A 12635-nucleotide genomic window follows, 5' to 3' on the forward strand; every position below is an offset into this window, starting at 1 on the left:
TCGATTAAGAACTGTGCGGGGAGAGGTACAACCATCAAATGATGATATCTACCTTGCACATAATTATTTAATTGAGTTTTGGAATGTCCTACATACATACCAGTTTAAGTCTATATTTCTATCTATCAATCTACCGTTGAAATAAATTTAATCACAAAACTTTATAACGGCACTTGTTACGTCGAAAGGGGATATAATTTTCTTAATTAAATTTACTATAGCTTCGAATAATTAATTGGCACGAAGTTTTACGAGGCCGCATTCGATAAACATCAAAGTGGTTGAAAGGAAATAAAGTTGTAGACTTCCAGATCTCCTTTGTGAACAATTAGATAGGATATCACGTCTACGTAAATGCGAAAATTAGGAAAGTTTTTTTTTTGAAAACACGATTATTTTATTCATTTTGCGTTTGCGTACTTTGATCTTTCTACTTATTTATGAAGTGTTTGTCTAGGAAATGTTAAATCAAACTGACGTGCTTTTGGTATCTTAATTTATTTTAATTATAAAACTATAAAACATTTTTTATCTTTTTAAAGTACAACACTCATGTTTTTATCACACAAAAATATATTTAAAACAATAAATAATAATAATAACATAAGTTTCAAACATGAATATTTTAACTTCTGTTCAAATATCACAATTTATAACAATTATTTCCATGTCTGCTTCAATATATCAGCCAACTTCTCTCCGACCATTATAGACGGTGCATTACTGTGGGCAGTTAATGGCAAAGGAATTATGCTAGTATCAGCAACTCGAAGTCTTTTTATACCGTGAACTTTGAGCTCGTGATCCACTACAGCTTCCGGATCAGAAATTGGGCCCATTTTGCAAGTGCCTATCTGATGATGAAGAGTCGTGGCCAAAGTTCTGATGGCGCAAGCCCAATATTCGTCGGTTCCAAAACTGTACGCGTAACAGGTAGGAAAGTGTTTGTCGTGTAATTTAGACCCAACACTTCTGAAAGCATTGGTTTTGGATAGTTTAATAACGTATTTGATGCCTTCGATGAGTGTGCGCAAATCTCTTTCATCTGAAAAATAGTCGTAGTAGAATTTGGGCCAGTGGAATGGATTTTTGTCCTTCAATTTCAGGTATCCTTTAGACTTGGGCGTCAACAACATTGGAGTCATTGTCCAGCTTTCTTTTTCAACTATATCTCCGTAGACGCTTTGGAAAAACTGATCTGATACTCTAAATGATTTCCGAATAGTGTTGCTGGCATCACATGCGATTCCACCTGCAGCAAATATAAGTTCGACATCTGGATAGTCTGCAGTCTCTTCTTCTTTGTGGCTGCGTTTTAACGATAGTTTATAGGGTAGTGACACTCCCTTAACCTATCTATCGAACGAGTTGTATGGGATCGGACTCTCGGTGATGTTTGTGGTGCGGGCTGGCGGCTGCTCGCTTGTGGAGTGTTTGTCGATCTGGAACACTAAGCAAAATTAGTGCAACATCTGTGGGATACTGTCGGGGTTAGTGTGTTAGTGGGTGGTTAACGGGTATGGACCGTTTGGAGGTGGTTGAGTCTGGTTAGTTAAATGGATGCTAATTTTAGCCTATACCCATCTTCAGAATGTCGATGGGCCTTTGGTTAATTATTATTTTAGTCTTGCTGAGGGAATTTATTAAGGGATTGTCTACCTTGCCGAGAGACTTGAAGTAGTTTACGGCAAGTTTGTGTACGTGTTTGTCAAGGTAGTCAATGTTTAGGTCATTGTGAATTATAGTGTTTCTTGTGTACCAGTCGTAGTTGCCCGCGGCACGCAAGAATTTGTTTTGTACTGTCTGCAGTCTGAGTATGGATCTGTTGGAGATGGTAGTGTGAGCCCACACGGGGCTCGCGTACGTGATTTGTGGGCGGATGATGGATTTATACAGCAAGCACTTGTTTTTAAGCGAGAGTTTGCTGTTTGGTTTGCATAGTGGGTAAAGCTTTGACGCAACTGCCCTAGCTCTACGCACCGCGTTAGTGATGTGGGGTTTCCAGGTTAATTTGCGGTCGATTATTACCCCCAGGTAGCGAGTAGACGTGGTCCAGTTGACTGGTTGGTCGTTTATAATTACTGGCTTGGCTGGTTTGCACCGTTTTTTACGTCTGGAGAAGAATATTGCCTGACTTTTGTCCGGGTTGATTTTCATCAGCCATTTATCGTACCACGCTACCAGTTGGTCCGAGTACTTCTGGAGGGCGAGCGAGACACCCTTGGGGCTGACGGAGCTCGCTAAGATGGCAGTGTCATCGGCATACTGTGCGATGTTTGTGTACCTATGTGTAGGAGTGGGTATGTCGTGTGTGTACAGGTTGAATAGCGTGGGGCCGAGGATGGAGCCTTGGGGTACCCCAGCGGAGATGCCTCGCTGGGTTGATATGTGGTCCTTGAGTTTGACCTGAAATTTCCTTTCCCTTAGGAAGGATGCGATAGATCGTATTGAGTGGGGAGTGATGTTGGCAGCAATCATTTTGTAAAGGAGGCCAGAGTGCCAAACTTTATCGAAGGCTTTGGAAATGTCTAGGAAGATTGCTCCAGTAGACATGTTGCGGTCGAAGCCGTCTATCACGGTTTCAACGACTCTGTGAATCTGGTGAACGGCAGAATGTTGGGGTCTAAAGCCAAATTGTGTTTTGGGAAGAAGGTCAATTTTTGTGATCTCGCTATTGAGATTTGAGATTAAGATCCGTTCCAGGATCTTACTCAGTGAGGATAGTAAGCTGATGGGTCGGTAGCTTGTTGCGAGGGAGGGGTTCGAGTAGGGTTTTCTGATGAGAATGACATTGGCGAGTTTCCATTGACTCGGAAAGTAGCAGATTCTGTTGGTGGCATTTAGTATAGCTGTGAGTGCAGCGATGGCTTTTTGAGGGAGTTCTTTTAGAGCTTTGTTGGAAATTCCGTCAGGGCCAGGGGCCTTTTTGGCAGCGATGGTTTTGATGATGTTTAGGACTTCAAGCGGCGAGGTGGCGACAATGGGTACTGGGGCTGGGTTTTCGAGGTAGCTATTGACGGAGCTTTCAACCATTTGGCAAAAGTCGCTTTGCAGGTTAGAGTTTGAGAGAGAAAATTGGTCCTGGAGACTGTCAGCTAGGGCTTCCGCTTTATCGGCGGTGGAGTAGACAAACTTGTCTCCAACTTTGATCCTGTCGATCCTATTGCCGTTGCTTCTGAAGATTTTTGACAGTTTCCAGAAACCGTTATGTCCGTCTTCTAGCGCTCTGAGTTTGGTATCCCAGTTGTCGTTTCGTAGTTGCCACAAGGCGTTTTTAACGTCTTGTTGAAGTCTGTTCATTCGCTGTTTGAGGATTGGGTCCTTGTTCCTTTGGAATGCCTTCCTAGCTCTATTCTTAAGGCGAATAAGATCGCGAATGTCGGGGGGTAAAGCTTGCGGGTGCAGGGGAGAGTGGGGTGTGCTGGTGGTGCTGGCTTCAAGGGCTGACTGTATTTCGTCAGTGAGTACGTTAATAGCAGAGTCTATATCTTGGGTGGTGTGAATCGAGTGGGGGTAAGTGACGGTGTGATGAAGGAGAGTTGAGAATTTCTCCCAAGATATGGTACTGCGGAGGATGGGGTTTATAGTTACGGGGGTGTTGGTGAGTTCTAGTATGACCGGGTGATGGTCGGAAGAGAGATCATTTACTACAGTCAAGGACTGCGCACCTGGAAAATTTTGAGTTAGAACGATGTCTAAGATATCAGGTCTGCCTTTGAAGTTAGTGGGGATTCTTGTGGGTTCGTCTGGGGCCGTAACGGAGACTTTTGGGTTTGAGAGTTGGGAATAACTTAGGAGAGTTTTCCCATTTTTGTTAGTGGCTTGACTGTTCCATCTGGAATGTTTGGCGTTAAGGTCGCCTGCGGCAATGGTGGCTTTGTTAGTGTTGAATATTTTGTCCAAGTCTGTGGTGAGTAAGTGTTGTTTCGGTGGGTTGTAAACTGCGTGGAGGATGAGTGGGGTGCCAGTGTTAGTCCAGACTTCTACCGATGTCAGTTCTATCCCTGTGGTGATCGGCCGCGGGGCCAAGTTGTGTTGAATTGTGTGTTTGATGAATATGGCAGTGCCGCCGGCGGCTTTGCCTATTCTGTCGTTTCTGTATGTAGTGTAGTTTGGGAAGTGTAGTCGATTGCCAGGTTTGAGCCAAGTTTCGTTTACTAGTGCGATATCAATAGAGTGTTGGAGCAAGAATTGCTCGAATTCGACCCGCTTGCTGAGTATGCTGCAAGCGTTCCAGTAAACGATCTTGAGGTATCGAGTCATTTTTGTTGTTGTGTAAGTAGGGCTAGGATGGTCGACATCATCGTCTGCATATGGTTGAAGCTTTCAGTCGTCCAGGGTGTTGAGTTTTGGTTCTGGATTGTTTTGGTTTGTTTAGGGAGGGCTACTATTTTAGGCAGGGGGTCTGGGGTGGTGGAAATTAGAGGCGGGAAGTTTGATTGAGAATATGAGTAATGTGGGTGGTGTGGTTTTGGAGGTTGGGGGGGTGTGGGGTTTCGGGGTTGGCGGGTGCTTTTCTTGCTCTTGTTGTTAGGGTTGAGGATGCAGCCTCTATAGCTGGAAACGTGTGCACCATTGCAACTAGTACAGACTGGGGTAGTAATATTGGAGTCGCACTGGGTGGTCAAGTGTGAGCCTGCGCATTTAATGCATAGGGGGTCAATGTGACAGTTATAGGAGCCGTGTCCGAAGCCCTGGCAGCGGTGACACTGGGGTACAGTGTCTCCGCGACGGAGCGATTCAGTACGAACCTGTTGTCCGAAGATGCTGGAGAGGTTGAACAATTTCTTCCCCTCTTCGTCACGTGTGGTCTCGACTGTGAACATGGGCATGTTGCGCTTGTCACGTCGTGATTTCATGACGGTGGCTTTAGTGGCTTTGTAGCCAAGGTGAATTATTTCTTCGAGGACTTCAGTTTCAGTGAAGCTGGGATTAATGCCTCGAATGACAATTTTTAGAGGTTTGTCCTCAGTTAGGGGATGGGCGTAGAATTGGAATTTCTCTGTTTCAAGAAATTTCGTGATGTCTCGGTAATCGGCAATGGTAAGGGGGGTGATTTTGGCGGTGCTACTGTTGTAGACAGATTCAAATTTCAGATTTCGCCCCTTGAGTTTGCGGTAAACGGTTGGGTAGTCAGAGGGCTTTTTGAGGAAAACCGGGGCTACCTTGGGTTTGGCGTTTGTGGCAATTGGAGCTGCTCTGGGGGCTGCGCTCGAACTTGATGGGGCGGGGCGAGTCGCCGGTGGTGCGGGGGTTGCGGCACGAGTTGTAGGTGGAGCGGGGACTGAGGGGGTGGGGGGTGTTGAGGATGAAGCGCTAGGGGCTGTCAATTGAGTGAGTGGTTTAGAGCGGGTGTGTGTTGTTGTTGGCGTTGGCGTGTTGAGTTGTGAAAGTCGGCGTTGTGTGTTGGCATCAATTCGCCTGATGCCAACTGGGCGAGACTTCTCCTCGACTTTGTGAGGAGTTTGAATATGTGGGGTAGGTGTGGACTTACCTTTGACTTTTTCTTTTTTCCCCGGGCTATCCACTTGCATGGGTGAAGCGGGGCGGGGTGGGGGCGTGGTGCTACGTGGTAGCGGCTGCGGGATAGATGATTCCAGACGGCGCTTCTTCACCATTGCTGGAGGTGTGGGGGGGGGGCGTGGCTGTGGCAGACTTCTCGGACTGCTGTTTTGCTGGAGTCTCCTTGTCCTTCAGCTGCTGGAGTAATGCAGCCCTGTCGGCTACGAAAGCCAAGCGGTCTGCCGTATAGGCATCACGTGCTTCCTCGAAAGCACTCTCGAGAGCGGAGAGTCGCTCCTTCAGCTCATTGTTTTGAGCTCTAAGTTTTTTTATGACAGCCTTAGTTCTGTTGGAGCTGTCATTGCTGGCGTCACTGGTGTATTCGCTGTCGGAGCTCCTCCGGGAGCTCCCTTCGCTGTCCGTCGACGTCGCTACCGACATGGTTGATGCCGGTAGCGAGTAGTGACGTCAGCTAGAATGTGTAGCTGTGACGACTCGGTTGATGTTTTGGGTTCTGGCGGTTGCGACAGTATGACCGGCGCAGGTAGCTGTTGCGGCGACACGGCTGGTTTTTGCGGAGCACGACCGTACACTGCAAGTGCGTGGGCGAGAATGAATGTGTCTGCAGTCTCTTCAGAAACGTTCGTTTTTATAAAACCAAGTCCTTCCACTCCTCCAGTGAGTGTTAAAGGACCGTCACCATTATTGAGAAAGTTCATATAGTTTTTAAAATTGATCACTTCACTCTCAACGAAGCCCGTTCCCGTCGTATTCGAAAGGAAAACTAGTCCTGGGAAGGATATATGATCGTACATAGTCTCTCCGACCTTTAAATCTTGAATGACAGGTATGTCCAATTCTTCTAAATGTCGCTTTGGTCCTATTCCAGACAGCATCAATAGTTGTGGAGATGCCAAAGCTCCTGCTGATACTATCACTTCCTTTCTAGCCTTAACTTTATATTTCAATTTGTTTCTGATGTATTCTACAGATTTGACAGTCTTTTTTTTGCTGCTGATGTTGATTTTAGTCACTCTGCTGTGAGGAAGGATATGTAAGTTGGTCCTGTGCTTGAAAGGATGTAGGAAAGCTTTGGCCGCACTATGTCTTCTTCCATAGAAGATGTTCGCTTGATTGGTTGCAAATCCTGTGCCACTGCTTCGCTTATTATGATCTATCCTTTTGTGACCCAATTCTGAAGCAGCTTGGAAAAACAAACCCAAAAGAGGAGACCTGAAAAGTTTGTTCAGATTTTGATAAATGCAATAATACACGAGATCCATATTGAATACAGAGAAATGCTCACTTGAAGGGAATATCACTGACGCTTAACAATCCATCTTTGTTATGATACTTTGATTTCTCTAAACCTTGCAAATTAGCTCTTTCAGACTTTAAAAAGTAAGGCAGCACCTCGTCATATGACCTGAAATATATTACAGAATTACTAACGATCTATAGCGTAGTACCTTTCATAATTTATCTATATCAGTTTGCATTAACTATCTGTTGTTGTATTATTAGAGCAATCATCGAACACATTCCTATAAAAAAATTATTACCATCCAGGATTTCCAGCTTGTGCTATTCTATCCCAGTCCAATTTTCTACCTCTCGTATAAATCATGTAGTTTATTACACTGGATCCTCCCACAGCTTTTCCTCTTGGCCAACTGCATCGTTGTTCGTCCATTCCTTATATAATTAAAAAAATTAGACGTACATATATTATTTATTTGTATGTGTTACTTTAAAAATTCAAAATGGCGCATAAGCCGTTAATGTTTAAATAATCAATTATTCGGAATTTATTACGCTGTTCAATCTTTTCATACTCACCCATACATAAGCCATCGATTTTCTCCATTCTGTAGCCCCAATTGTAATCGGTGCTCTGCAAACTGGCTGCCAACACAGGTATACTAGTCAATGAGGATTCTGTACCACCTGCTTCCAGAAGCAGCACAGTCCAATTATTTTCTTCGCTAAGTCTGTTCGCCAACACACAACCTGCAGCTCCGGCTCCGATTATCACAAAATCGTACTCTTTCAAAGGCCCATTTAGTCCTGGAAATAAATCAAAAAGAAAATCATGTGTTTGAAATACCGTTATTTTTTTGCAAAATTGACAAGCGGTCATTTTGCTATTTTGACATAAGTTCCTATCCCATTCGAGTTCATTTCCGATAAAATACTGATTAATATTGATGTTTGTATGAAAAAAATTCTACAAATTAATTTCCACAAAATACTTCTAAATAAACAGAGGAATTCTCTAACCCTTTCTATGACCGCTATAGGCTTCATGTGTAAAATTCTTGCGGTGCGAATGGCGTGACTCACTTTAGGCGTGATTCACTCTTTAAAATAATACTACAGGTATTAATTGACATATAAGGTCAATTCAATGAATATTGCAATGTATATATGTATATTTATGGTCAAAAACTTGATTTAAAATTCGCTTAAAAAATACTGTGAATGTTGTTGCGGACAAAGCGGTAATTACTCTGAGCAACAAAAAATCCTGATCGGAGACTAATCAAATTTTATTGAGTGTGACCCACTGAATTCGAATATGAATTATTTTTCTTGGCTTTTTGTCGTTTATACGGTATGAGCATTTAAACATGGGCAGTTTTAACAGATTTTTGGTTATTGCAATCTTTAACTAAAAATCTGGTATTGCTGTACCAGAAATAAGTAATGAAATCAATAGTCAGGTGTTTTTGAGATTGAAAACCAATCTGTAAATAGAGCGAAATATAGAACTGATTCAATAAATGTATAATAAAAAACGCTAGATAATTATTTAAAGCCGAAATGAATCAAAATCAATATGAAATACATCTCACTATTGATTCCAATACTCACTTTTGGCATAGAAATACAAAATTTTGAGTTAAAGACAGCAAAAGCCAAAAATCTTTACATTTTTTCAACGCCAATATCAAAATTAAATGGGTCAAATTTAGTAAAGATTGAACGATCTTCATGAATGATCATATACATATGTACAATAATGAGAGTATCATTACTAAGCTCAAATTTACGATTAGTCCAAATCAATAAAATATATGTAAATATTGCAAATGTATTTATAGGTAAATAAAATGGTACAAACCTTTCGGCAAAGGATAGCTATCCCTGAGAAAGTCAAATAGATCTGCGCTGTTTATCGGTTTATAGTTGAAAGCAGGATTCTGTTTTAATAATGAAAATATAGGATGATTATTATAGGAAAATAATCTTGCTTCTTCAGAAGACATTCTGGCTTCATCTTCTTGGTAGTCTGCGAATTCCGTATAAAGCTCTCCAATGCTCTCTACAGAATCAAAATCAGTACGATCACCGTTAACTTTAATGTATATTTTATAAATAATAATAATCCACGTTAGCAAACGCATCTTATAAAATGATCAGACTGTTTATATTGTATATGTATATTCGAACGTACACGCACGTCTAACTGATGTAGCGTTAATATTACAAGTGGTGCGTTAATTCCATTAAAGTGGAATGGGGATATTTATAACTGTAAAATTACGATTATATTTCTCCAATGCAAATTGCTTGATAATTTCATACTTGTTTTGCAAATAGCCATCAATTACTTTTTAATTCGCATATGATTATTCATTCATACCTGTTTCCATGCATGCTAAATAATGCTAGCTATTTTGGGTTTCCAATATTATTATTAATTATTATTTTATACCGTTGACTGTTCGAATTCATACATATGTACATGTTTGAAATTTCGGTTTTATTACTTTTTTTTATATAAATTAAATGTAGTTATTCAAGAGTCTTGGAACATTGAATTGTGCTGCAAACAAAAGCCTTATCTGTTACAGTTATTGCAGACAAATCTCAAGAGACATGTCTGCAGATAAATCCCTTCATCAATTTTCAGCTTTACAACTATATCTGGAATTGGGTTTTTCCATTAGAATTGTATTATATATGTATGTAGTTTTTGGTAAATTTGCCTTGACAGTCTTCGACGAGATAAGGAAAATTTATCTGAGAACATCAACTATTCTTGAATCGATATATTTTCTAGAATATTTTTAATGGAAATATCTGTCAATATCACACAATTTTTACTGTATCTATGTATGTATGTATGTACGTAGTAACAAGAGATGAAGTTTTGTGATCATGCAAAAATTTGAACTCGAGATTTTGACTGATTCGAACTCACAATCGATTACTGATCACGTTTTCATTATCTAGAAAAAATGTGTGTGTGTCTGTGTATTTTTTTTATTACATTCATACATACATACACCATATGTGCCATGTCAGGGAGTACCCCAAGGTGACACATATGGGTAGATTATTTTTGCACATAAGTAATAAGAATTTCTGAAAGTTAGCAGGGCATTGAATACAATAGAGACATTAATGGACAATCAACAATTTTTTTGATACACAGCAAATTTCCAAGAAATACATTATGTGGGTATCATTTTTATAAGATTATCCAAATTCGAGATCCTAATAACTTGAATTTGCGATACCAATTTATTAGATCCGTCACAATTAAGCAAGAAAAATCGGAAAATTCTAAAAGGAGTCGATCTGTGCTATTTTTAAGATCACAAATATATATTCTTTTCATTTCATAGAACTCATTTTTATTTTACAAATATATATTTTTTATTTCATAGATCGCTCCAAAGCGACAAGTTCACTTTTACAAATACAGTAAAATCAATATAAATAAGCATTTTATACAGTGCGAATTCATACAAACATCCACAGTGACATGTATGGTGCAGCAAAATTGGCAAACCTCAAAACGCTGAATAGCTTGAGATTAGCAAAAGATATAGGAAGGAAATGCCAATTTTACAGGAACCGTTTTAATGAAAAGCAGATAAATTGGCAAACTCTGATAATAAACGATCGACCTGAAGTCACAAACCCCAGTCTGGCCAGCAGCGGGATTCTAGTGGGATTCGAACCCATGATCACTCTGCTCGAAATCATAATATGCTAACCACTAATCCACGCTGCTAGTTATGATTCTATATGATTCTATTTTAACTGAATTTTAAGTATTTTATTTAGATTTTTTGTAATAATATTCATATCTCTGCCACCAAAAGCCCATGATTGTACTGGTCTTCGTCATCTGCTTGACTGTTGAAATATACACATTGATTTTAAACAATCCCAAAATACTGAAACACATATCTCGTCCATTTTTGGAATATTTTTTTAGAAATTTCGACGCATCATCATTTTTGCAACTTCAAACGTTGACAAATGCTTACAATCAGGGCCGCCGAGAAGAATCCCGGGCCCTAGGAAAATAATTCTGGGACCTATAACAAACTAAAAAAAAGATCTTATAGATACATATGTATGTATATATATGTTTAATATGTGAAAAATCTATCAGAACTACTAGAAAAATACATACATACATATATGTATGTTGGTTGTTATTGTTTTAAATAATTGAATAAGAAAGTATGATATAACAGGTACGATTTCACATGGACACAAAGTATGCATGGATCGAAAAACAATAAAAATTTGGCATTAAATAAAGACATTTATTTTTATGTAGAATATATAAAATATAAAAATCGGTATATATAAAATATCAAATGGAGTTTAACCCCGGCTCTCCCCCCTCTCGTCGGCCCTGTTCATAATACATCTTATGTGCTAATATCTATTTTTAGGTGTCACGACAAATCTCTCACTGACCTTTCACCCAACGACGTTACGCGCACGACATTTCACTCGCGCGATAACTCGCTCACGGACATTACACTCACATATTAATCACTCGCGCGACGAATCGCTCACGGGACAAATCACTCACGCAACATTACGCTCACGGAATTATTAAAATAGCGTACAAAAACGTTATTTTTTTAAACAAGATTTATTCCAAAACTCAATTAAACGTATTGTGTAGAAATCAACACACTATCCAATCACATATAAATAAATAAAACATATAGAAACCAATTTAATCTCAATTTATTCACAAAGTACAGAGTTTATTATAAGATTTTTTTAATTCTTCGTATTAATAAGAATTTTCGTTCAGTTACAATTATTTTTTTAATTGGTAATTCTTTTATATGTAAAATAATCAACGGGACTATATAATATTATGTTTTTGTAGTTAATATACATATTTTTAATTCATCATCCAAGACTAAGATTCTAAGGTTTTTGAATCTAATGGTCTTGAATTCAGGCAGGTAACGGAAATTTCATTGCAAAATCTACCTGCCGTAAATTTATATTAAATCACCCAGATATTTAACGGCACTTGTATTGCCGAAGAAGGTTCGAAGTGTAATTTTCTTAATTAAATTTATAACATCTTCAAATAATTAATCAGCGGGAATTTTCCACGAAGCCATTTCCGACGATTGCTGAAACCGCTCCAATTACGGCTCTTTGCAAGGTTTATTTTACGCTATTTTGGTCACTTATTTGCTATTCTGTGAAACTGCCACATATTGTATAGTGTCGTCAAAGTGCGTGTCACCTTCATCAAAACACTGTTATTATTATAATGTATCGTGTCTTTCGAGCAATCATCGTAATACGTAATACGCACGTACAAAAGCCCAAATGTGCGGTTGAGTAATTTTTCACGAGAAAAAACAACGCCAACGATAAAAACTCGTGCTGAAAATACAGATACGGTAGACTTTACGATGAAAGCGTGAAAATTTTACGGCAATGGTCATAAAACATCTTAATGCGATTACGAAAATTTCAAAAAAAAAAAACCGGTCGTAAACCGCTTTACTGTTGAGTTAAATTGATCCGACATATTTTTTATGCGCGTATTAATTGATCTTACTAGACGCTGAACTTTTAACTTGACAAGATCTGGAAAATGTATGTTTTCGTATGTATACATATGGTAACGTGAGAACATGAAAGAGAGTATCCACTGTTTAAGTGCATTCGTGAGTGAACAAAAGACTCCGGATTAAGCTAACGAGACTCAGTAAGTGCCAAAATAAATCAAAACAAAAATTATTTTATTTTGATCTATAAAACTACTTATTGATAGTTTGTGCCTATGATTTTCATAGTGATATTAAGTAATAAAAAAAAATTGAGCAAAATCCGATAGCCAGAAG

Source organism: Arctopsyche grandis, chromosome 8 (assembly GCF_051622035.1).
Source record: "Arctopsyche grandis isolate Sample6627 chromosome 8, ASM5162203v2, whole genome shotgun sequence".
In the NCBI taxonomy this organism is placed as follows: domain Eukaryota; kingdom Metazoa; phylum Arthropoda; class Insecta; order Trichoptera; family Hydropsychidae; genus Arctopsyche; species Arctopsyche grandis.